The sequence below is a fragment of the Pseudophryne corroboree genome, chromosome 3 (assembly GCF_028390025.1).
Source record: "Pseudophryne corroboree isolate aPseCor3 chromosome 3, aPseCor3.hap2, whole genome shotgun sequence".
Taxonomy (NCBI): domain Eukaryota; kingdom Metazoa; phylum Chordata; class Amphibia; order Anura; family Myobatrachidae; genus Pseudophryne; species Pseudophryne corroboree.
Genome location: NC_086446.1, coordinates 221,407,825 through 221,434,439, shown reverse-complemented (window position 1 = coordinate 221,434,439; position 26,615 = coordinate 221,407,825). Strand labels below are relative to the sequence as shown.

The window sequence follows — 26,615 nt, the reverse complement described above, 5'->3', positions numbered from 1 at the left end:
TAAGGAAAAAATTAGTTAGTTAAATTAATTAGCCATATGAGAAAAAAACATTGCTGTATAAAACAGCGAAATAGGTTAAAACAAGTATTAAATAGCATATATAGAAGACGATATAGTGATATGTCACTCGCCTGTTAAAAGTGGGTGACAGAAAGTTTGTCTGTAAACCCGCTGGATTTTAGGCGAGTATTACTGTTAGACATTTGTCCAATGCGAAAATAGAAATTCTTGTTATCTCTATAAATTTATGATTAGATATACACATGTATATTTCATATAAGAGATACAAGAAAGAACCGGCTTTTATATTACCGGACTCCTTTTTGAGTGGTCAGCTATACTGCGTATTCTGCAATGTTAGCTTGCAAATGAGTTTTGCTGGTCAATGAAGGGCATGTACCTTAATGGAACTACAGTACCCAGTATTCCCAGAGGGTCACCCTTTCTGGTACTGACCGGGCCCAGTGCTGCTTGGCTTCCAAGATCAGACGAGATCGGGCAGATCCAGCATGGTATGACTGTAGAAGATATGGTAAATACCTCTCAGCATAGAGAGTGGCTGCTAATTTTAGCAAACTGTGGTTCCGTGATCAGAAATGTTGAGTTAACAATAGCCAATTATTGGCCCTAAAGGAAAACTCCCGTGGTTTTCAGGGGAACCAAAATGTGGAGAGATTATTCACTGATGAAATCCTCCACGTGAATTATAATTGGAAACACATACAAGAATCACCTTGAACGAATTAAGGTGTAGCAATTAGAATACTGACATGACAAAAATTAATTGATGTGATAGAATTATAATAAACAATCTTGCGAATTACCATATGCTGAATCTTGTATAAGGATTGACATAAATTGTTGTGTGAAGCTGTCTAAGCAGCGCCTTATCTCATTGTTAAGAGATGCAGTTATTTTAAATGGTCTCCACTATAAAGAATTACTAAGTATAAAGTGACTAATGATTAGTGTAACTATGTAACAATACCCTTAGGATACACCACTAGGGCTGCAAGGCAGCTAACTGTTCAATCACATACACAACTTGACATAGGATGTTGCAAAAAAAAAAGGAGGGTTCTAGGCAGCACTGTGTCTAAATGAAGACAGATACAATTGTTTTTAAATAAACCACATAAGTTGCAAGGAGCAGCTGACTTCTATCACTGCAAGATGCAAATATTTGTATATAGTTGTCACAGTAACTCAATGCAGACAGATACATTTGTTTTTAGATAGAACACATAGGCTGCAAGAAGCAGCTGACTTATATCGCTGAAAGATACAAATATTTGTATATAGTTGTCACAATAACAAATTGCTAAGAATATTGCAGAAATGCTGACTCAAATCTCAACATAAGATTTTTTGAGAAATTCAATATTAGAACCAGCAAAAACACTGCAAATAATCACAGTTAATGAGAACAGAGTATTTGTAAATAGGCACTGCTCTAATAATAAATGGGTGAAAGCTCTCCTATCAACGGAATGCCTGAGGTCAAAAATAATAATAATAATTGCTGATAATAAAAATTGCCTGACTGTATTGGTGGAGTTAGTGGTAATGGGATAATTATACACTTAATTGTTGCACCAATAGAATGACAGCTGACAATGCAGTTCCCTGCATTAGATAGGTGCCATGTATCTGTGCACCGTATCAAAGGGTTTGATATTTGCACTTATTGACAGCTGAAAAAAATGGTTACCATGCAAAGGGTGAATACCCTGCATGGGTGTAAATTAGTCAGGGAGTGTCAGGCAATTGGTGTTACCGGCTTATGTGTTGCCAGGGAAACGGTCCGTGCTTCATGCACAGAATGGGGGCAGCTTCTCCCTTGTAATTGCACTGGGCACACAGGGAGAGAGCTGACCAGGAGAGCTTAAGTTCGCTGCAGGGAGCGGTGTAATACTTGCGGCGTGTGCTGGAAGGAGTCCGCCCGTCGGAGCCCCGTTGCCGAGGTCCCGGAAGTCGGGTGCCGGACAGGAAGTGATGCACGTTTCGCTGGGAGGAGCTTGTTCACAGGATCGTCTGATCTGTGAGCCCTCCGTCTGTGTCTCTTAACGGACACTGCAGCCAATCTCCTTGCTGATCGACTTGATTGACTTGTAAATGAACCTATGGATAGCCAGAATCAGAGCCACTATTATGATGGCATGCTGAGGTTCTAATTACTGAAGGTGCAGAGACAATTAAACTAATGGATGTAATTATACTGAACCGCAAAGCTGGTTTAAGTTATCTTAAGCATTACAATGGAATGATTCAGTTAGAAAGGTAAACAATAAAGAGAATATAAGAAAGATAAGAGAATTGGTGTTGCAATTGTAATATGATGAAATTACTAATGGATATCAAGCTTATTCTATATAAGGCATAGTTTAGTGGGACTTCCCTGTGAGGTATAAAAGATGATAATGAAGGATGGACAATAATTAATAATAAATAATGAATAATAAATGGTGATAATTAATGAATAATGAAAAAATAAAAAAATGAAAAAAAAATGATGAAAAAATGAAAAAAATGAATGATGAATAAGGAAATGTGAAAATAAAAAAATTAAAAAATGTAAAATAATAATAAATATAAAAATAAGAAAATAAAAAATTAAAATGAAAACTTATAGAAAATTTACACATTGTGAAAACTGTATGAAAAAATAAGTGAGGAGTAAAAAAATTGTGAAATATTAAGTGAGAAATTGGTGGCTAAAGGGAAGAGAGAGGACAAAATTGTTGCTGGGTGCTGTTATTATGTGATAATAAAGAGAGTGTGGATTGGTGGGGAAAAAGAAAAAATTATTAAAAATTATTTTATTATATTCTTGTTTAATATACCCGGACCGTGTAAAGATGGTGCTGCTATGTAATGGAAAGAGGAGGGGGTAAATAGAGGGGAGAGAGAAGGGGAGGGGGGGGGGAGCCGGGACAAGGGTGGGTAGGGGGGTGGGCACTAGTGAACGTGGTGTGAAGCATGTGGTGTAGTTACAGGGTGGTGATGAAAAAAGGGGGGAGGGGGCTGGGAAAGAGGGGGGGGGGGGTGAAGGGGAAAAAAAAGGAGGGGAAAGAGGGGGGAGGGGAAAGGTGAATAGGGGAAAAAAAGATGATGAAAAGTGTGAAAGGAGAAGGTGACTGTTGGGTGGGATTATGAATATATGATAGGTTGGTGTAAGGTGAGTGGAAACGATGTGAGTGAATGAATGACTGATGAAAGGAAAGCAATGTGTAGGGTGTTGGCTAAAAATAGGCTTGAGGTAGTGTAAGTTAATGGGAATGAGGTGTTGAATTGAGGAAAACAGTGAAATGTTGAAAGTGAAGTGTTGTATTGCCATGGGCCGTGATCTAAAAATTGGATGAAGGAAGTGGGGGGAAGGGGGGAGTGAGTAATTATAACAGAATGGCAGAGAGAAAGGGGGAAGAGAGGCTGGATTGACAATTGATTGCAAAATTGTTACTCAAGAAAAACACTGTAATTGATATGTTAATTCAGACCATTGGGAGCTACTGTTCCGAGTTTAAATGTCCATTCACTTTCCTTCTTTAACAAGGTTTTTGTTACATTGCCACCTCTGATGCCTAATTTGATCTGTTGTAGACCAAATATTTTAAGGTCCTTGGGTGAGCCTGCATGATGTTGAAGGAAGTGTTTGGCCACTGTAGTCAGTTGTTTCAATTTTTGTGAGTCTGTTTTGGCATTTCTAACTGATCCAATGTGCTCAAGAGCCCTTTGCTTGAGCATGCGGGTAGTCATGCCCACATATTTTTTATCACAGGGACAAGTGAGACAATAGACCACATTGGTGCTTTTACAATTGAAATAATTCATGATTTTTATTCTGTTGTTGAATTTGTCGACTATATCTGGACATCTGGAAATGTGAGGACAAACCTTGCATTCTCCACAGTGATAGGTCCCCGTGATGGAGGGATTTTTTATCGGTTGTGATGTATAGTGGCTTTGAACCAACTGATCTGACAAATTGGGCGAGCGTTTCCAGCTCATATCGACTGTGTTGTTTAATCTCGTCGCTAGGTCGCTATCAGAAAGTAGTACTGGCCAATGTCTTTGGATGATCCCTTTGATGTCTCTCCATTCCTCACAAAATGTACCTACAAATCTGAGAGCATTATCCTCTTTGGGGGAAGGCTTCTGATGGAATACCAGGGACTCTATCGGAGTTTCTTGTAGGGATATTTTAGATCTTTTGATGAGTCTTGAGCTGTATCCTCGTTCTTTGAGTCTGTTGGTGAGGTCTTTACATTTCTCCTGGTAAACCTCCTTGCTTGAGCAATTTCTTTTGAGTCGAAGAAATTCCCCTTTGGGGATGTTTTGAATGGTGGGTGGAAAATGGGAACTTTGTTGATGTAAAAGGGAATTGGTAGCTGTCTTCTTTCTGTAAAGTTCTGTGGCGAGTATGTTTTCTCTTCCCTTGTAAATTCTAAGATCCAGAGAGGAAATACTCTCCTTGCTCTGTTCGTATGTGAATCTGAGGTTGAGGGTGTTATTGTTCAGAAAAATTAAGAATTGAGAAAGTTCTTCTTGTGACCCCTCCCAAATCATGAGAATATCGTCAATATATCGAGTCCAAAGGACGATGTGCTGAGTGAAAAGATCTTGGTCTTCATGAAAGACAACTTCCTGCTCCCACCAACCCAGGAAGAGGTTAGCATATGTGGGGTCACAAGCCGCCCCCATAGCTGTACCTCTTTCCTGGGTGTAGAAGAGATTGTTGAACGTAAAATAATTTTTACGTAGGGCAAAGACTAGAAGAATTAAGAGTAATTCATGGAAGTCATCCATTCCTTTGGTCTGTAGGAAGTATCTGACTGCTTTTATACCAAGGTCATGTTCGATGCTTGTGTAAAGAGCTTCAACATCAAGGCTTACCAGGAGATGTGTGTCTTCCAAGGATATGTTATCGATTTTTATGAGTACATCTGTAGTGTCTCGGGTGTAAGAGGGTAGATTAGTTACAAGTTCTTTCAGATGGATCTCTAAGAATGTACAGGCCTTCTCCAATAGTCCTCCATTGCCTGAAACGATGGGGCGTCCTGGTGGTTTCAGTAGATTTTATGTATCTTGGGTAACAAGTAGAAAGTTGGTACTCTGGGATTTTGAATTTCAAGAAAATCATATTCTGCTTGCGTTATCGTACCCTGGTGCCTGGCTTCCTCTATGATCCTCATATATTGCACCGTTTGATTTTGCGTTGGATCAAACAGGCTCTTACTGTAGCAGTTGGTATCATTAAGCTGTCTTTTAGCCTCTTTTTCATACAGATCTTTCGACCATAGGACCACATTGCCCCCTTTATCCGACTGTTTGATTATTGTATCTTGCCAGGATTTTATTTCTTTAAGGGCATGTCTGGCTTGAGGGGTCAGATTTCCTGTAGTTCTGAACCTCCTTTTCCTTATGTACAGTTTGTCTAGATCTTTGGATACCAAATTAATAAAGGTTCTTACCTCTGGACAGGTGGTGTCATTAGGGAAAAACTTTGATTTTTTTCCTACAGATCTGTCGTTGAGTGTGAGTGCTCTTTGTTGTTGCTGAGTCAAGTAGTTCTTCCAGGTTATTCAGTGCTTCTAATTCCTCAGGCGATTCAATAGTCGGTATGGAGGGGGTAATTTCATTCTCTTTATGATATTCTTGGTTGGCATAGAATTTTGTAAGTAAAAGTTTCCGTCCAAAGAGATTGAGGTCTGTCTGCCATTGAAACCTATCAAATTTCTTGGTTGGAGAAAAAGTAAGTCCTTTTTCCAAAACTTCTTTATGTGTGTTTGAGAGGGTGTGAGTTGAGAGGTTTATTATTTGGAGATGATCAGATTTCAGTATTGCTTCCAATTCCTCCGTACGGGGTATCTGTTTGGAGAGGGGGAGCCCCATCTTCCTCTTCCTCTTCTTCTTGCTTCTTCTGGTTTTTCTTTTCCTTGTTTCAAACGGCCCCGAGACCGGCTAGTTTGATCTAAAAAATGAGCTGATGCGGTATGTTGAATTCTTGCAGATGAGTGATTCCTCTGATCTGTGTTGGGTTCTTCTAGTTCCTCTGTGCTGGATAATTCAACCTCTGAGGAAGAGGGGGTCCCTTGGTAGTTCAAGGGATTATCACACCTGACGGGTCTTGTCCACTTGAATATCCTCCCTGCGTTGAAGTCTCTTTAGTCCCTGGAAAATGTATTCCTCTTCCGTTCAATGATGGTATTTTCATATATGTCCAATTCTTTTTTCAACTTTTCAAAAGATGTTTGGAAATTGATGTCCTGTTCCCACTTTTCCAATGCCTTACTAGTCTTTTCGATTTCCCTAGTGCAACCTTCCAAGACCAGATTATTGTGTTTGATAAGTATCTGCATTAGTTCCTGTGAGCACTTGAGTAGGCTATTCTCCCATTCTTGCATGAGAGTATCTGTATGCAATTCAAAGGAGGGAAATAGTTTGGGTCTTAGACCTCGTGGTGTGATTTTCTGTTTACAGTAGTTCTCTAGACTCGTTAAGTCCCAATTGGTTCTAGTTTGTCTCTGTAGCGTGTATTTTAGCTTAATGAGATCCTCCTCCCAGGTTCGTTCTGAGTCATTGGGGGCCACCTCTGTGGGGAAGATACTGTCCAAGTCTTCAGTCCTGCGTTTTGTATTGAGTTCGTTCTTGAGGCTGAAACTCATAATGAAAAAACAGACTGATGCTGTTTTAAAAAAAAAGGGTATGTTTTGATCTATGGAGTATCTCTATAGAGATTGCTGGCTAATTATCCAAGATATGTTTGAATTAAATGTCTTTATAACCGGTTGGCTAGTTATCCAAAGCTGACTGCACACATGAGGGTTTGAAGTATGTGAAAAAGACAATCATTCCGTGCTAGATTCCATTAACTGAGAGAGACCTCAGTGACACAAACTATACTGGGTGGGTTTTTCTTGGAGTCTGCACTGGACCAGATTGTACATTATTTGATAGAAAATTATAACAACAATGAAATTTCAAATTACAATTTAGACCAACATAGAGCTGCCAATTCCGCCTAAAGAGGCTTTTGGGGCAGAACAGAGTTGGTGGTGCTCCCGGACATTATTTCAGAAAGAACTGTTAAAGGTTGTTTTGCAAAGAAGCAAAAGAAAGACTGTTTGATATGTCTCTCTGGGGCACACTTTGTTTAAATTAACTAGATGACAAAGTTATGAAACCGTGGAATATAAATGAAGCATTAAAACGTAACCTTTAATTTATTCTACAGACGATAAAAATATACTCAAGTATTATAAAGAAAAAATTAGTTAGTTAAATTAATTAGCCATATGAGAAAAAACATTGCTGTATAAAACAGCGAAATAGATTAAAACAAGTATTAAATAGCATATATAGAAGACGATATAGTGATATGTCACTCGCCTGTTAAAATTCTATCACATCAATTAATTTTTGTCATGTCAGTATTCTAATTGCTACACCTTAATTCGTTCGAGGTGATTCTTGTATGTGTTTCCAATTATAATTCACGTGGAGGATTTCATCAGTGAATAATCTCTCCACATTTTGGTTCCCCTGAAAACCACGGGAGTTTTCCTTTAGGGCCAATAATTGGCTATTGTTAACTCAACATTTCTGATCACGGAACCACAGTTTGCTAAGATTAGCAGCCACTCTCTATGCTGAGAGGTATTTACCATATCTTCTACAGTCATACCATGCTGGATCTGCCCGATCTCGTCTGATCTTGGAAGCCAAGCAGCACTGGGCCCGGTCAGTACCAGAAAGGGTGACCCTCTGGGAATACTGGGTACTGTAGTTCCATTAAGGTACATGCCTTTCATTGACCAGCAAAACTCATTTGCAAGCTAACATTGCAGAATACGCAGTATAGCTGACCACTCAAAAAGGAGTCCGGTAATATAAAAGCCGGTTCTTTCTTGTATCTCTTATATGAAATATACATGTGTATATCTAATCATAAATTTATAGAGATAACAAGAATTTCTATTTTCGCATTGGACAAATGTCTAACAGTAATACTCGCCTAAAATCCAGCGGGTTTACAGACAAACTTTCTGTCACCCACTTTTAACAGGCGAGTGACATATCACTATATCGTCTTCTATATATGCTATTTAATACTTGTTTTAACCTATTTCGCTGTTTTATACAGCAATGTTTTTTCTCATATGGCTAATTAATTTAACTAACTAATTTTTTCCTTATAATACTTGAGTATATTTTTATCGTCTGTAGAATAAATTAAAAGTTACGTTTTAATGCTTCATTTATATTCCACGGTTTCATAACTTTGTCATCTAGTTAATTTAAATAAAGTGTGCCCCAGAGAGACATATCAAACAGTCTTTCTTTTGCTTCTTTGCAAAACAACCTTTAACTATTCTGAACACCTCTCAGCTCACAATATTGTTTTTATCCATTTTAGGCCAAAAGGTTGCACTGAGTTAGCTGGACGGAGCAGCAACAATCAGCCCTTGGATGTATAAACTGGGAGGACAAAATATTTTTCTTAAAATAATGTATTTTAAAAAAGACGCATCAGGCAAGGCTCAAGATTTCAGTTCACAAAAAGATAATTAAGGCAAAGAAGAATAAAAAAGACAATATTTTAGATAATATTTAATTTATTTTAATTTCAATTTATTTTAATATCATTTATTTAATTTCATTTATTTACAATCAAATTCGTCATTTCCTGAAAGATATCTTCGGTATGCAGAAACTTCACTATATGAGTGTGGAGAGTTTATTTATATTCATTTAATTTAAATGTATATAATTTATAATTATTCCTAATAATATTAAATAACTGAGTGATGCACCAATAGAATATATTTTTGGCTTTGGATCACACACAGATATAGAGCAGAAGTGTATAGCAGTACTGGTAGTTGTTACTGAGTGACGCACCAATAGAAATATATTTTGTGCTTTGGATCACACACAGATATTTAGCAGTAGTGTACGGTAGTACTGGTTGTTGTCACTGAGTGACAATCCAATAGAAATATATTTTTTGCTCTGGATTACACACAGATGATATATAGCAGTAGAGTACGGCAGCCGCTGTACTAGTGGCCAGAGTGATGCACCAATAGAAATTTTTTTGGCTTTAAATCACACACATATATAGCAGTAGTGTACGGCAGTACTGGTAGTAGTCACTGAGTGACGCACCAATAGAAATATATTTTTTGATCTGGATCACACACAGAGGATATATAGGAGTAGTGTACGGCAGCCACAGTACTAGTAGAGTGACACACCAATAAAAATATATTTTTTGCTTTGGATCACCAACAGAGGATATAAAGCAGTAGTGTATGGCAGTATACAGCCCTTTATCGACAGAAAATACCTTGTCCTATACCTATACAGCCACAGTATGCTACTATGCAGAGCCCTAACACAGTGACAGCACACCAAACTCAACTCTCCTGCAAAACAATCCCTTTGCTCTCTCCTGCCCCACTTTGATCTCTCCCTGCTTGCTCCTTCCCTAACAGCACACAGCATAGAAGGAACATGTCTTTATTGTGCAGTCTCCAAGTCCGGAGTGACGATGGCATAATCACCGGGATTATATATAGAAATCAAAACCCGTGAAATCTGACAGTGGGATGATGACATTTTGCCTCATTTTCGGATCAGAGATAGGCGCGCAAAACCAAGCCTGACTCAGATCCAGGCTCGGATCCCCAAGTTCAGGCGGGTTTGGTTCTCAGGGAACCAAACCCGTTTATCCATTGTTACAACTGTCAATGTGCAGTTTTTAGGAGCATGTGAGTGGTGTTATTAAAAGGTCTCTTTCTGCAGCACACTCCGGTCACCATCAGCCCAGTTCTCATCTGCAATCGCCACTGGTCCTCCACAGCAAACCAACACAGTTCGACCCACTAAATCGGCACAAAAACACAGCAGTTATTTCTATTTAAAATGTGTTTTGCAAATTAGTAACGTATTAGCATTAACATATCAAAGCAACACACAAGTACTTTCAATACAGACAATTAAACACAGAAATTTACTAAGAATTGTGTGGAATATCATTGCTCTATAGTAGTAATGGTAGTAGTTAAAAAATGTCAAATAACTAGATAAATTCGGGTTTGTTGGGAGGTTCTTGGATTCCATTTTTGCTCTATACTCTGCCCCCTCTGCAAGGGTGTTTGTCAACGGTTGTTTGTCTGGGGACTTTAATATTTCCAATGGAACTAGACAGGGTTGCCCCCTGTCACCCCTCATATTCGCCTTAACTATTGAGCCCCTGGCTGAGACCATCAGGTCTGAGCCAACAATTGCCGGCCCAGAGATAGGTGGTCTGACTCACAAGATCAGTTTATTTGCTGATGACATTTTGCTCTGCTTAACACACCCAGATGCCTCCCTTACTGCGCTCCATATTATCCTTGATCAATACTCCAGAATTTCATACTATAAGTTAAACACATCCAAAACCGAAGCCCTGCCGCTTCACATTCCGCCACGTACTGTGACCCTACTTAAGGACCGATACCGATATGCTTGGCAAGTGAGATCCATTAAGTATTTAGGAATTCACCTTTCCCTAGACAGAGACCTTTATGACTAACTATTTGCCCCTCTTTAGCGCTTTCGAAAAATTAATAAAAGAATGGTTCCTTCATGAAATTTCCTGGTTAGGACGCATTTCCGCGACTAAGATGATATTACTCCCTAAACTTTTATATTTGTTCCGGGCTATCCCTTGTAGCTTCCCCAAACCTCTTCTTGTGAGAGCTAACATGATCATCTCCCATTGTATATGTAAGGGGTCTAGGCCCCGCATAACTAGACAGGTCCTGATGTTGCCTAAGACGGTCGGAGGTGTAGCCTACCCGAACTTGGAGGCGTACCACTCCGCTTGCCTCAGTCAGGCTCGGGATTGGTTCGACATGCAAAGTCCCAAGCCATGGGTCCTCATAGAATGGTCTTTTCTGGGCTCGATTGACTTGAGAGATCTGTTTATGTTGCCCGCCCATTGTGTCCCAAAATGGCAGGGCCCAGGGGAATCGGTTAGATGCACTCTGAAGCTTTGGCATGCGGTTGCTGCATCTGATTCGAAAATCTTGTTGCCTTCAGCTGATTTACAAACTAGGACTATTGCTTGTCTCATACCTAACCTTGGGTTGGACGCTTGGATCGAGGCTGGGATTGTGCATTTGAGGGACCTATGCTCGAAAGGAGGATTGGTGCCCTTCTCTAGATTATTAAGTCACTCGGGTATCCCAAAACAAGACTTCTTCAAATATCTGCAGATACGACATTGGCTTCAGTCCTGTGTGGGTGGGGTGGTGGCCCCCGTCCCCCTACCTGCCTCTTTACGCCTCAGACTGTCTTCCCCGGACCATGGCGGTGGGATGTCTAAATGGTATCAGTATATAACTCTTCTCTTTAAACAGGGTAAGATTCCCTCGCAGCTGAAATGGGAGAGGGACCTCTCCATTGATCTGCGGGAGGAGGAGTGGGACTCCATTTCCTCAAAGTGCTTTAAGATCTCGAGATGCCTTCAGCATTCCGAGATGTACTTTAAATTGTGGCAAAGGGCGTACTTTACTCCACAGCGGCTTCATACCATTTGGCCTTCAGTTTCCCGGTTTTGCTGGAGGAATTGTGGCCAGGTGGGTAATATTTTACACGTTTTTTGGGAATGCCCCTCTCTGAGGTCGCTGTGGACTGAAGTATTCTCTCTTCTCCGGGAGGTGTTGGGGGTGGAGGTACCGATGAATCCTATGTTTGCTTTATTTCATTATTCATCACCTGACCTATTACATTGTGATAGATACATTGCTGGCCATATCCTCATATCCACCAAAGCGGCAATTGGACAGCTGTGGAAAACACAAAATATACCCACTATCCAGGCCATTGTTAACAGCACACATAAACATTTCCTATTTGAAACAGCTGGAGGTATTTATTCGGCTTCGCCACCTTCAATATTGAATTCTTGGTTGAAATGGAAGGAATTTCGGGAGCGGAGGGGGCTACCTATGGTTATTACTGGCTCTATAGAACTGTCACAATTACATTCCCCACAATCTGATGCTGCCTGAGTAATATTGTTATATATCATATATATCATTTGTATTTAATAACTATACTTTATTTGTTGTATTGGGAACACTTCCCATTAGTGGAGCATGACTCGTGTCTATATGATCCCCTGTGTGTGTCACTGTGTTGTCTCTCTCCTTGTCTTACTTTCTCTCTTTCTCTATCTGTTGGTATCTTAGTTCTATATTTGTCTGTCGCCAAATTTGGCAGTACATGATTAGTAAACTGCATACCCTGTTGTACTGTCATTGTATTGTGTTATTTCTGCTGGTAATTCAATTCAGTCAACTCCTTTTCTTGTTGGACTTTGCCTGGGTTGTGTACTGTTGTATTTGGCTTTGTTTGTGTTCAAAATAATAAAAACTATTGATAAAAAAAAATGTCAAATAAAAAATCCCTAAATCATGTGTTAAATAGCAACAGTAGACATGGATGCCCCTAAACAAATGCACATGCCCCTAGCAAATGCCTATTCTCTGTGGCCAATCTGTTCCTCCCTCCTGGGGTTCCTGGGACAATGATGACTGACACTCTGTGCCTATATAAAGCCATGATCAATCTGCCTTTTTGTTGAGCAGCTCTCCAAAATTTCCCCAATCATAAAAACAGAGCTCTGTAACTGCAGGATAAAGCACGGGTTGAATACAGTGCAGAGCCGGCCATAGGCAAACTAGGCAATTGCCTAGGGCATTTGATATGCCTAGGGGCATCATCAGCTTCTGCTGATTAAAATGATATGCGGCATGCCTATATTCTATATGTAGCATTTCATATGCAGATACAGCCACAGTCTCACACATTATATAGGCATGCTGCATATCATTTTAATCAGCAGAAGCTGCTTGTGCATCCTAGCCACATAGCAATGCAAATAAGATGAATTTTCGTTAAAAAAAAAAAGGTGCCCGACGTTAGCATTGATGCAAGATTTGTGAGGACACATCTGTATCCAAGCAGAGGCAGAGGTCACAGTGTCAGTGGCAGTGTGAGTGCTGTGTGCATGTGAGTGGGTTGGTTGTGCAGTAGTGTTCGGAAAATGTGTAAGGAGCATTATGTGTGTCATGTAAAAATGCATTAATGTGCAACATATGTGTAAAGGGCCACTATGTGTGTCATTATGTGTATAAGGGCATTGATAATGTGCGGCATATGTGTAAGGGACATAGGGCCTAATTCTGAGTTGATCGCAGAATCAAATTTGTTAGCAGTTGGGCAAAACCATGTGCACTGCAGGGGGGACAGATATAACATGTGCAGAGAGAGTTAGATTTGGGTGGGGTGTATTCAAACTGAAATCTAAATTGCAGTGTAAAAATAAAGCAGCCAGTATTTACCCTGCACAGAAACAAAATAACCCACCCAAATCTAACTCTCTTTGCAAATGTTATATCTGCCCCCCCTGCAGTGCACATGGTTTTGCCCAATTGCTAACAAACTTGCTGCTGCGATCAACTCAGAATTACTCCCATTATGTGTAGAAGGGCATTAATAAAGGTTGTCATAATGTGTAAGGTGCATTGTGTTTATAAGGACATTAATGTGTCTCATATGTGTAAGGGGCATTACTGTGTGGAATTGTGTATAAATGCATTACTAATGTGTGGCATTATGTGTATAAGGTGCTCTACTATGTGGCGTTGTATATAGAAAGGGCACTACTGTGTCGTCTAATGTGAATAACGAGCAATAAGGTGTGGTGTAATGTGAAAAAGGAGCAATTCAGTGTGATGTAATGTGAATAAGGGGCTCTACTGTGAGGAGTAACGTTTATAAGGTAAAGTGATACTACTGTGGGATGTAATATGAATTATGGACACTATCGCAAGATAAAATGTGAATAAAGTTGCAGTACTGTGTGGCGTAATTGGAATTGGTTACTATTGTGTGGCCATGCCCCTTCCCAGCAAGAAGATGCCCCTTTTTTGGCTGTGCATCAAATGTGCGAACTGTTCCTATTTAAAATATAGGGAGTACAAGGACTGCTATGGGTGAGGGTTGATGGTGCTGGGAAAGAGGTGCAAGGTCAGAGGCAGAACCAGCTGTGGTGCTAGGGAGCACCAGCCAAAATCTTGCCTAGGACATCATATTGGTTACGGCCGGCTCTGATACAGTGCATGTCTGATACAGTGTGGGTTACAGTGCAGGTCAGATACAGTGTGGGTTGGATACAGTGCAGGAAACAGTGTGCCTCAGATTCATTGTGCCTCAGATACAGTGTCCCCTGGATGCAGTATGTCCCAGATACAGTGCAGATCGAAAACAGTGTGGGTCGGATACAGTGCAGGTCAGATACAGTGCAGGATATAGTGCAGGTCGAATACAGTGTGGGTCAGACACAGTGTGCCATGGACACAATTCCTGTTGGATACAGTGCGGGTCGGATAAAGTGCAGGTCAGATACAGTGAGCGTTGGATACAGTTTAAGTAAGATATATCAATAGTGTAGGGGGTGTCGGTGGTGTCCTAAGTGCGGGGTGCCAGCAGTGTCGGCAGTGCTGGGGTGTGCTTGATTCTCTGAGACCGGGCCCACATAGCTCGAGTCTCAATAGTTTCATTGAGGTTCATTGTGCTCCAGATTCACTTGGCAGTGTTCGGCCCTGCGGTGAACATCAGGGCCACCATCAAGGGGGGACTTCCGGTACTGTTGTACCAGACATGAGGAGAGAGAGGTACTGGGACACCAACAGACCAAGTACCGGGCCAGCAGCAAGCCAAGGACAGATACTGTAGCAGCATCATCTTGAATTTGCCGCCTGGCCATGAGCCAATCACAGCTCGCAGACAGACAGCCAATCAATAGTGGCTACTCCTGATTGGCTGCCTTTCCCAAGCTGTGATTGGGCACTATTTTTTAAATGCCGTTGCTGTCAAGCCAGCCACTTGTCCAGGCACAGCAGAGTGGGGTGCCACCAGCCAGGGCTGTATCACTGACACTCCCTTAGTGTTTGCGACCTGATGACTCATTTGGCTGTTACAGCAGGGGTTAGGGGATGGCCATAACCAGGTCACGTGTCCTGTTTGTGAGGTGGCAGGTTCCAATTGGACAGAGACAGAGAGGGCAAGCGTAGCCTAGTGGAAAGAAGAGGGAGGTGACGTGGTTGTTGGAGAGAAACCACTGAAGGAGCTGGATGTGTTGCGAGGAGCAGAGCAGAAGAGCTGATTAGGCACAAACCAGGTGGTCACACAAACTTTGGAGACTGGCACTGCAGAGTTGAAGCAGCAGGATGCTTTCATGACTGTGGAGAACTGGGAGAGCAGGCGTAAGACATTGCAGCTGGGGACTGGAAACTGCCAGGATTGTGCAGAGGCGCGGATACCATTGCCATTTTTGAGAGTGCTGAAACCACTGAGATAAATTCCGGGTGAGAGTGAAATAACATGTTAGGCTCAGAGTGAGTAACAAAGACTATTGTGGCAGACTGCAGGAGGGTGAGTGCTAAGCCCCATTGCCCATGGTCACACACATACTTCTCATGACCACATGGAATAAAGGGGTTCTACCTGACGGTTGACTGAGAATCGCACAGAGTGACCCCTGTTTTAACACAGTATTAACCAGTACAGAGACACTACTTGTGAGAAGAACTTCATAGAGACATTGAGTAAAAGTCTGAGTTAATTGTTCCAAGAGATAAACACTACAGAGACAGTTGCTTTTTAGAGATTCTATGGCACCTTTAGTTACATACATCCTTATGCATCATTGGAGTACAGTGGCATTTACTAACTGAAACCCAGGATCAATCTTTCTTCTAAAAGTGCAGTTATACCACAGCCCCCAATTGCAACACTGTGGTACTGTAGGATCTCCATCCCTTGTGCAACAAGTCCAGTTATACCACAGTCTCCCATTGCAATAATGTGGCACTGTAAGCTCCAACATATATAGCTTGTGAAGATTGTGAGTTTTTTGAGTATCAGGTATATTTAGAAAACAAGCAATTGATATTGAAACCTGTATTCTTAATTACCTTCTTTACTGTTTTTTTTGTTAAATCATTTTTCTCAGAATATACATATATCTGTGATTACATTTATTGAAACCATTGAATTATTGAATCTCCCAGTGTAATGTGAGCTGTAGCCTAATTGTTTCTCCTGTAATCTGCTATCTTTGTGATAATTTTCTCCCATTTTTATTATTGTGATAATTATTGTCGTGTACCTTATTACCATCTTTAATCCAGAAGTCCTTGAGACCTAATAAAAGAATCTCCTGTTGGATATTACTGTCATTGAATCACTGTTGTATATCCATATATCCTACCAATGTGAACACAATGCAATGAACAGTATATAGTATAGGACCACCAGAGGAGAGACACCTTTTATATGGTTGGTGTCTTATGATATATTTGCAAATGTATATAACAGAGTTTTATCCATTTTATTATTATTTTGTAGGGTGTAGATCTGGTCATATACTATACCAGCTTTCATCCAACAATTCAAATGAATCCTATGTATTGCCAACAAATTCTGTTGCACGTTACAAATTATTTAAATTAAAATAACACCTTATAATCTGACAATAAATAAACTTAAAGAGATACACAGATGACAAATGCACTGTGAGAGGCCCATATCGTGCAAACTACATATGTGAGGATTTGTGCAAAATGTATATTGCTGAAGAGATCAGGTACAAACACAGCTTTTCTAGAGAGGTTTCCTTAATGCTTGATTTTAGAGCAAGTGTGGCCAGCCAATGATGAGTGCATAGTTAGCAGTGGCACTGCCTCATACAAAGTGCAGTGTGCAGTATGTAATACATCAGACATACACAGGGCCAGCTGTCACATAAGCCGTTACATATTATTATTGTTCTCTGACTGTGGGTAATACCACAAATCAATTCCCCTGCTCTATGAAGCATTGAAGTAAGTCCGGGAGTTTGGGGACCTGCAGAAGAACCTAACACCATCCTTGGACATATAATTTATGTACACATCAGTCTCCTTATACAATGGATCATGCATGTAATACAGTATTAGTAATTAACAGAATAGATGGTCTCTAGTATAGGCTGTACAGGAGAAAGTCTAAAAAAAATAATCAAACCAATTTATCTCATATAAAAAAGGTGCCAGGAAAAGGTAAAACATCCCATAATAAATAATAATGCATACATAAGATATGTAGTAGGAGACAAAACTGTGCTTTCTAAACAGACATTCTCCCACCTCATGGTAAGACACCAATCTTTTCTTACAAGCAGCTGCTCTCTGGTCCAGTGTACTGATTGATCTGAGATCCTCACACACAGCAGACTCTTTAAGAGAAGCTGCTGCCACTTGACATGCTCAGTTGCTTCATTCTGTCCCTTATACTGCATGTTGTGGCCACGGCTTATATTATTCACTACTGCTATTATAGTCATGGTTTGATCTGTTGGCAGAAAGGGGTCTGGGTTTTTTTTGGGCAACTGGAACCCCTCATGCATTTGCCTATGCCCAGCAATACAAAACTAACAAATTAGGGTAGTAATACAGAGACAATGTAGGGTTAATACCATTTTATTGGGTAACAGTATACATAAGCAAGCATCACACAGGTGCAGAATTTAGTAATGCAGATTTAAAGAAGATAAATGAGGGTTCATTTGTAGTGACATAAAGTAAGGCATGCAAAGGCATAAAGTCAGATGAAATGTCTTCATTTATCACAGCAAAAATTCCCTTGGCCCTGGCAAGGATCAGGACAACAGGGGTTGCATGGATCTGCAATGGAAGAGATCATAAGTGAGATTATAAAATTGACTTGAACATTAAATGACATTTAGACTACATATCACATTTCTTAGCGATGTGCTGACTTAGAGGGTGGTTTTGAAATAGCAAATACTGCTTTAAAACTGCTGGAAAAACCACAGAAAAACTGTCTGAAGCGCAGCCATACCTATCTGACCAATCAGCACATGAGGAGGCTCTATACACTTATTATGGGGGCAATCCGAAATGATTATGGAGTAAAAAATCATTCATAAACCCCTTAATATTATTATTATTGTTATTATGATATATAATATAATAAACATTATTGCTCTCTTAATGAAAGCATACATTAATTTTGTCTTTCTGATACATTGATAACATTATATGGTCTCCCTCAGATTATTATTATTATTTTTGCCTGCTTAATACATACATAATCATGGGCGCAACTAGGGGGGGTAAGGGGTCACGTGCCTCGGGCGTGAGAAGGAGGTTGCGCTGAGATCTCTACCCAGCTTCTAAGTTCAGCCAGCTGCTTCAGTGGTTGGGCAGTGCTGAAGTAGACTAGGGAGCTGCGTGTTTTCACGAGAACACTGAATCCCGGAAGTCCCAAAGCCGCTGGTTGTCTTGAGCTGTGTCCAGACGGTAGATGCTAGAATCAAGTGGGCTAAAGGACCTCTGTAAGTGGGAGGAGTTAGACCAGCAGAATAGTTCTGTCACTATCCACGCCACCAACTACTACCTTTAGTATTCGCTCGCCACCGTGCTCGAAGCATGGCGAGCGAAGCGAAACCACGAGGGTACATTTCGGGTACTCTGTTTGGGCATGGCTTCTCCCCCATGTGATGTGGCTCCTTCCCCTGGTGACATCAGAAGTCCTTTCTCCAACTTGATTCTAGCTATAACTATGTCCAGACTGGTGCGCAGGGACCAGACTGGGGAATAAGCCGGAGGAAGAATCAAGGAGCAAGTAACCCATTTTGGACAGCCCGCAGCTGTGGGAGCTCCACGCGCCCTGCAGCATCACTCCGGATCGGTCATCCACTGGGGAAATTTACCGGAGCGAACACAGTGGAGTAACCAGAGGGCAAAGCTCCAGCCAGGACATTGTGCTGCCCTGCAATCTGACCAGCAGCAACACCAGACCAGCCAAAGATGGGTTAAATCCACACCAGATGCCCTGAACAGGACTACACCTTTTTTTAAAACCCTGGATCAGCCAAAGACTGGTTAAATGTACTTTGGAGACCCTGAATGGGACTACCCTTTAAACTACCTACCTGTAAGGAACATTAGCAGGACGCCGCTGATATATATTTTTATTTTTACGCTTGCATATATATTAATATATTTTTTCTACTAACCAAAGAACTTAATATATATTGCATCATACCTGCATCTAGCTATACAGTATATTGCTGGCTGCCTAACCAAACTATTTTTATAGGAGCCACTATATATGCAAAGCATTTCTTAAATCATTATATCAGTGGTAACAAATTCTATACAGTATTACAATTTCTCTACCAAATTGTATCAATATAATTATTATGCTTCTTGCATGAACTAGCTATTCTGTTCCATAGTGCGGCCAACAGGTGAGTACTGCCAGCGATGCCCACAGTCCAGGTACAACCTCCTGCAGGGGCTGGGCATCACATGAAATAGCAGTCCGGTAGGGTTATATAGGAGTTCATGCCACCCCTCTCTTTCTCTCTCATTCCTCTTTCTCTCTCTCTCTCTCTCTCTCTCTCATCTCTCCATTACCCCTCTCTCCTATCTCTCCCTCACCCCTCTATCTCCCATCTTTCTATCCACTCCTCTATCTCTCTCCCTTACCCCTCTTTCCCTCTCCTCCATCTCAATCCCTCATCTGAGACTCCTCTCTCTCCTCTTTCTCCCTCTGTCCCCGTGGGCAACGTAATGTCAATGAGTTGTACTACAGTGCAGTACAATGAGAATAAGGTTGCAATACAACGTGGCGTAGTTTGATTTTTTTTTTGTTAAACTTTTTTATTTTTAATCTTTTTATTTTTTTTTTTAATTTAATTTATTATTATTATTTATTATTATTATTATTATTATAATTTTTGTATTTTTACTTTTTCTGTGGGGGGGGGGGGGGGATCTGGGGTTGGTTGGGCTGGGGAAAATTACTGCTTTGCTCCATGTGCCAAAAATCCTAGTTTTGGTCCTGACATAATCGATTGGCTAGGTGGGTCATGCAATTTCAGCTCTCCACGTGTCACAGCTACCTCATCAGTGTGGTAATTTGAGATCAACTGAACAGGCCCATATAGAGTGTTAATGTTTTATTTTCAAGGTTATCAAGTGGGGTTTAGCATATCTTATTTTCAATGACCCATGAAGGTTTTTGGCGCACTCAACAGAATTTAAACCTGAACTTAAGTTAGTTGAGGGAATTCAAGTATTTTAATCATAAGTTCATAACTATCCACATAGTTCAAATACACTAGGGCTCACATTTTTCTATTTTACCCTCAATTAACACATACCAGAATATATAGTAATAGGTATCAAATATTTAGTGTTGTCTGCACTGATGATTATAATGAAGTAAATAGGTTTTTGAGTACTGGCCAAGTAATTTGTAAATAATATAATCTATACTTATAGACCAATGCAATCTAGTGTTTGCTCTCATTCATATTTACCTTGTTGGTGAAGTCCATAATGATGATGGTGCTGTGGACGAGGTTTACATGCTGAAACAAACAAACAAAAAAATACATATATCTTCTGCTTTACAACCAGGTGTTTTGTACACATTGTTCTCAGTAAATTGGTATACTTATTGTGCTAATGTTTCTAGGCTTTGTTGCATCCATAGTTGCAATTAACATTCACAGAGTTAACAGTGGTTCCTTCAGTAACAAGGAAAACTATGGTTAGTAATGGGGTTTGGGTACGGGTAGCCGGTAGTTAAGATGCCGGCGGTCAGAATACCGGCCCTGGTATCCCGACTGGTCTTGATCTCGGCAGGAGCCCTGCACCAAAGGAACCCTAATTCTAGCCCTCCCCCTAACCCTACCTTCTTGCAGCCTAACCGTAACACTCCCCTATTGCAGCCAAACCCTAGCCATCCCTCACCATAGCCTAAGCCTAACCCTCCCTGCCTGCAGCCTAAACCTAACCACCAGCATGCTTACGGTCGGGGTCCCAGCGGTAGGGATTTCGGTGCTGGCATGCTGACTACATTGCACAATTATAACCTGGCATTTAATATTAGATTTTTTTTTTTATAGTATTCATTGTAAATTGTTTCAGATTAATCAGCTGTAATAGGAAATGCCTAAATATATGGTAGTTTGTTCTGTAAGGAATAAGAAAATGTATACTATAAAGCCAAGTATAGATACAATAATTTTTTAAATGTTATATCAATGAGCATGCCTATAGTTTTAGCAAAATACATCCAATTATCCATTTGTAACAGAAGGCTTACATTTATTTTGTGAAACTTGTTTTATGAATATCCTATTTCATATGTGTTCGGTTTTCCCCAATGTTTGGCATTCAGTTCTTAGATGATGATAATAATAAGTAACTTACGGTCCTGACAAGGATCTACACAGACAGGTGGCCTTTGGCATGGGTCCTTGCAAGGATCCTGACATTGGATCTTCTGGCCACATTTTCCTCCCTTGATTCCAGACATGACCGGTTACTGGATGATCTGTGTCCTTCTTGTGAGAAGTCAGTTACAGGTAGGTTTAGAAGATGAGTGAATACTGTAGCTGGAAACTGGTCCTTTTATATACAAACACAGCAGAATGGGAATTGGGACACATGCTTCTACAGGCTAGTCATGGCAAACTTTACAAAGTGTATAAACAGACTATTTACACCTGCAGTAGATGCATATTTCCTTCAGTTTAGTGTTTAGAAATGGGTGTTTCCCAATAAACATGTTATTTGCAGCTGTAAAATCCCTGGTTTATAGGTGGTTTAATGGGGATTATTTATAAATTGGCATGAATGCAGCTCTAAAAAATAATTAAAATATCTATGGCGAATATAACACGTGCGTGTGTGACCTATCAAATATGCTATGTATAATTGCTTGGAATCATGTAGACCAATTTCAGGTTGGGGTAAATGAAAACATAGGGGGTAATTCTGAGTTGATCGCAGCAGAAAGTTTGTTAGCAATTGGGCAAAACCATGTGCACTGCAGGGGTGACAGATATAACATTCGCAGAGAGAGTTAGATTTGGGTGGGTTAGTTTCTTTCTGTGCAGGGTAAATACTGGCTGCTTTATTTTTACACTGCAATTTAGATTTCAGTTTGAACACACCACACCCAAATCTATCTCTCTCTGCACATGTTATATCTGCCTCCCCTGCAGTGCACATGGTTTTGCCCAATTGCTAAAATGTTTTCTGCTGCAATCAACTTGGAATTACCCCCATATTTCTCTAATGTCCTTGAGGATGCTGGGACTCCATAAGGACCATGGGGAATAGACGGGCTCCGCAGGAGATAGGGCAGTTTAAGAAAGCTTTGGACTCAGGGTGTGCACTGGCTCCTCCCTCTATGCCCCTTCTCCAGACCTCAGTTTTACACGTGCCCAGAGCAAGATGGGTGCACTGCAGAGAGCTCTACAGAGTTCTCTGCCTAGAAGCATTTTTGTTTGGATTTTTTCTTTTACCTTTTACTACTTTTTCACAGGGAGCACTGCTGGCAACAGGCTCCCTGCATCGAGGGACTGAGGAGAGAGGAGCAGACCTTCTTGTCAAAGATAGGCTCTGCTTCCTCGGCCACTGGACACCATTAGCTCCAGAGGGGGTGAACGCAGGTTCTTACTGGGCGTCCACCCCCGGAGCCGCGCCGCCGTTCTCCTCACAGAGCTAGAAGTACAGAAGACAGAAGTCGTGAGGCGGCAGAAGCCTTCAGCTTCACTGAGGTAACGCACAGCACTGCAGCTGTGCATCATTGCTCCCATACACCTCACATACTCCGGTCACTGTAAGGGAGCAGGGCGCATGGGGGGGGGGGGGGGGGGCGCCCTGGGCAGCAATATAAACCTCTGCATGGCAAAAAGACTATATACATGTACAGGTGGGCTCTGTACATGTATATAAAAGAGCCCCCGCCATATTTTACTAAGTTTGAGCGGGACAGAAGCCCGCCACCGAGGGGGCGGGGCTTCTCCCTTAGCACTCACCAGCGCCATTTTCTCTCCACAGCACTGCTGAGAGGAAGCTCCCCGGACTCTCCCCTGCTTACACACGGTGAAAGGGTGCTTAAAAGAGAGGGGGGGGGGCACATAATTGGCGGTTTACATATTATACAGCGCTGCTGGGGAAAAACAATTTGTGTTGGTCTCCAGGGTTATTGCGCTGGGGTGTGTGCTGGTATACTCTCTCTCTCTGTCTCTCCAAAGGGCCTTGACAGGGATACTGTCTTCAGGAAAGGGGTTCCCTGTGTGTGTGTGAAGTGTGTCGGTACGCGTGTGTCGACATGTTTGACGAGGAAGGCTCGCTTAATGTGGAGGGGGAGTGCTTGAATGTCAGGTCGCCGTCGGCAACGCCGACACCAGAATGGGTGGATATGCTGAATGTCTTGAATGCAAATGTCAATCTATTGCATAAAAGATTAGACAAGGCAGAAGCTAGGGATCAGTCAGGTAGCCAGTCCATGCCGGTCCCTGGGGCGCCAGGTCCTTCGGGGTCTCAGAAGTGCACCATATCCCAGATCGATGACACAGATACCGACACAGATACTGACTCTAGTGTCGACTTTGAAGATGCAAAATTACAGCCAAAGGTGGCTAAGGGTATACGGTACATGATTATGGCCATTAAAGAGGTTTTGCATATTACTGAGGAACCCCCTGTCCCTGACACGAGGGTACACATGTATAAAGGGAAAAAGCCTGAAGTCACTTTTCCATCCTCATTTGAATTAAGTGACTTGTGCGAAAAGGCTTGGGAATCTCCGGATAGGAGACCACAAGTTCCCAAAAGGATTCTCATGGCGTATCCTTTTCCACAAACTGATAGGATACGCTGGGAATCTTCGCCAAAAGTTGACAAGGCGCTGACACGTTTGTCCAAAAAGGTGGCACTGCCTTCTCAGGATACGGCTTCCCTCAAGGAACCTGCTGATCGCAGGCAGGAAATTACCTTAAAGCACATTTACAATCATTCCGGTACTATTGCTCGACCGGCTATGGCGTCGGCCTGGGTTTGTAGTGCAGTTGTAGCATGGGCAGATTCCTTATCTACGGAAATTGACACCTTAGATAGGGACGCCATTCAAATGACCATAGAGCATATCCGAGATGCTGTCTTGTATATGAGGGATGCTCAGAGAGACATTTGTTTATTAAGCTTCAGAATAAATGCTATGTCTATTTCTGCTAGGCCTCTCTTGTGGACCCGACAGTGGACGGGAGATGCCGATTCAAAGCGGCATATGGAGTCCTTGCCTTACAAAGGGGTGGAGTTGTTTGGAGACGGCCTCTCGGATCTTGTCTCTACGGCTATGGCTGGTAAGTCAAATTTCTTACCTTATGTCACCCCGCAGCATACAAAAAAGGCACCTCATTATCAAATGCAGTCCTTTCGTTCCAATAAAAACAAGAAGGTACGTGGATCATCCTTTGTTGCCAGAGGGAAAGGCAGGGGAAAAAAGCTGCACACAGTTAGTTCCCAAGAGCAGAAGTCCTCCCCTGCGTCTGCAAAGTCCACCGCATGACGCTGGGGCTTTCCGAGGGGAGGCAGATCTGGTGGGGGCTCGTCTTCGATTTTTCAGCCACATCTGGGTTCACTCGCAGGTGGATCCCTGGGCATTAGAGATTGTTTCTCAGGGACACAGGCTGGAATTCGAAGACTTGCCTCCTCGCCGATTTTTCAAATCGGCTCTGCCGGCTTCCCCGTCAGAGAGGGAGCTAGTGTTGGCAGCAATCCAAAAATTGTATATTCAACAGGTGATTGTCACAGTTCCTCATCTCCAGCAAGGAGAGGGATATTACTCAACCCTGTTTGTGGTCCCGAAACCGGACGGTTCGGTCAGACCCATTTTAAACCTGAAATCTCTGAACCTGTACTTGAAGAGGTTCAAGTTCAAAATGGAATCACTCAGGGCGGTCATCGCCAGCCTAGAGGGGGGGGATTGGATGGTGTCCCTGGACATAAAGGATGCTTACCTTCATGTTCCGATATTCCCCCCGCATCAGGCGTTCCTGAGATTTGCAGTGCAGTACTGTCACTACCAATTTCAGACGTTGCCGTTTGGGCTTTCCACTGCCCCGAGAATTTTCACCAAGGTAATGGCGGAAATGATGGTGCTCCTGCGCAGGCAGGGGGTCACCATTTTCCCATACTTGGACGATCTCCTCATAAAGGCGAGATCTCGGGAGAGGTTGCTGGACAGCGTGTCTCTGTCCATGAAGACGTTGCAGATACACGGCTGGATTCTCAATATACCGAAGTCCCAGCTAGTCCCTACAACGCGTCTGACCTTTTTGGGCCTGATTCTAGACACAGACCAGAAAAAGGTTTTTCTTCCGATCGAAAAGGTTCAGGAACTCATAGCCATGGTCAGGAACCTATTAAAAAAAAAAAAAAAGGTTTCAGTGCATCATTGCATGCGGGTCCTGGGAAAGATGGTGGCTTCCTACGAGGCCATCCCTTTCAGCAGGTTCCATGCGATGACTTTTCAATGGGACCTCTTGGACAAGTGGTCCGGGTCCTATTTACAATTGCATCAAAGGATCACACTGTCTCCCAGGACCAGGGTATCTCTCCTGTGGTGGCTGAACAGTGCTCACCTACTAGAAGGTCGCAGGTTCGGCATTCAGGACTGGGTCCTGGTGACCACGGACGCAAGCCTCCGAGGCTGGGGAGCAGTGACACTGGGAAGAAATTTCCAAGGTCTCTGGTCAAGCCTAGAGTCTTGTCTCCACATCAACGTCCTGGAGTTGAGGGCCATATACAACGCCCTGCGTCTAGCGGAGGAATTGCTTCGGAGAAAACCGGTTCTGATTCAGTCAGACAATGTCACGGCAGTGGCTCATATAAACCGCCAAGGTGGAACAAGGAGCAGAATGGCCATGGCAGAAGCGACCAGGATTCTACGCTGGACGGAAGGCCATGTTAAGCGCGCTGTCAGCGGTGTTCATCCCGGGGGTGGACAACTGGGAGGCGGACTTCCTCAGCAGGCACGACCTGCATCCGGGAGAGTGGGGACTTCATCAAGAAGTCTTCGCACAGATCACAGATCGCTGGGGACTGCCTCAGATCGACATGATGGCATCCCGTCTCAACAAAAAGCTAAAGCGGTATTGCGCCAGGTCAAGGGACCCTCAGGCGGTAGCGGTAGACGCTCTGGTGACACCTTGGGTGTTCAGATCGGTCTATGTGTTTTCCCCTCTTCCTCTCATACCCAAGGTGTTGAGAATAATAAGAATAAGCAGGGTCAGAACAATTCTCATTGTTCCAGATTGGCCACGGAGGACTTGGTATCCGGAGCTGCAAGAGTTGCTCGCAGGGGATCCGTAGCCTCTTCTTCTAAAGCAGGACCTGCTGCGGCAGGGGCCCTGTCTGTTCCAAGACTTACCGTGGCTGCGTTTGACGGCATGGCGGTTGAACGCCGGTTCCTAGCGGAAAAAGGTATTCCAGAGGAAGTCATTCCTACCCTGATCAGGGCTAGGAAAGATGTGACGTTAAAACATTATCACCGTATATGGCGGAAATATGTTGCTTGGTGTGAGGCCAGAGCTGCTCCTACGGTCGAGTTCCATTTGGGCCGTCTACTCCACTTCCTTCAAACAGGAGTGACTTTGGGCCTAAAATTAGGGTCCATAA

The 26,615-nt window shown here is 42.3% G+C and overlaps 2 pseudogenes; one reads left to right on the top strand and one right to left on the bottom strand.

Moving 5' to 3' along the window:
• Positions 1-407: 407 nt before the first annotated feature.
• LOC134894760 (5S ribosomal RNA) lies at positions 408-526 on the bottom strand (annotated as a pseudogene).
• Positions 527-7,670: 7,144 nt separating this feature from the next.
• On the top strand, positions 7,671-7,789 carry LOC134894759 (5S ribosomal RNA; annotated as a pseudogene).
• The last annotated feature ends 18,826 nt before the right edge of the window (positions 7,790-26,615 follow it).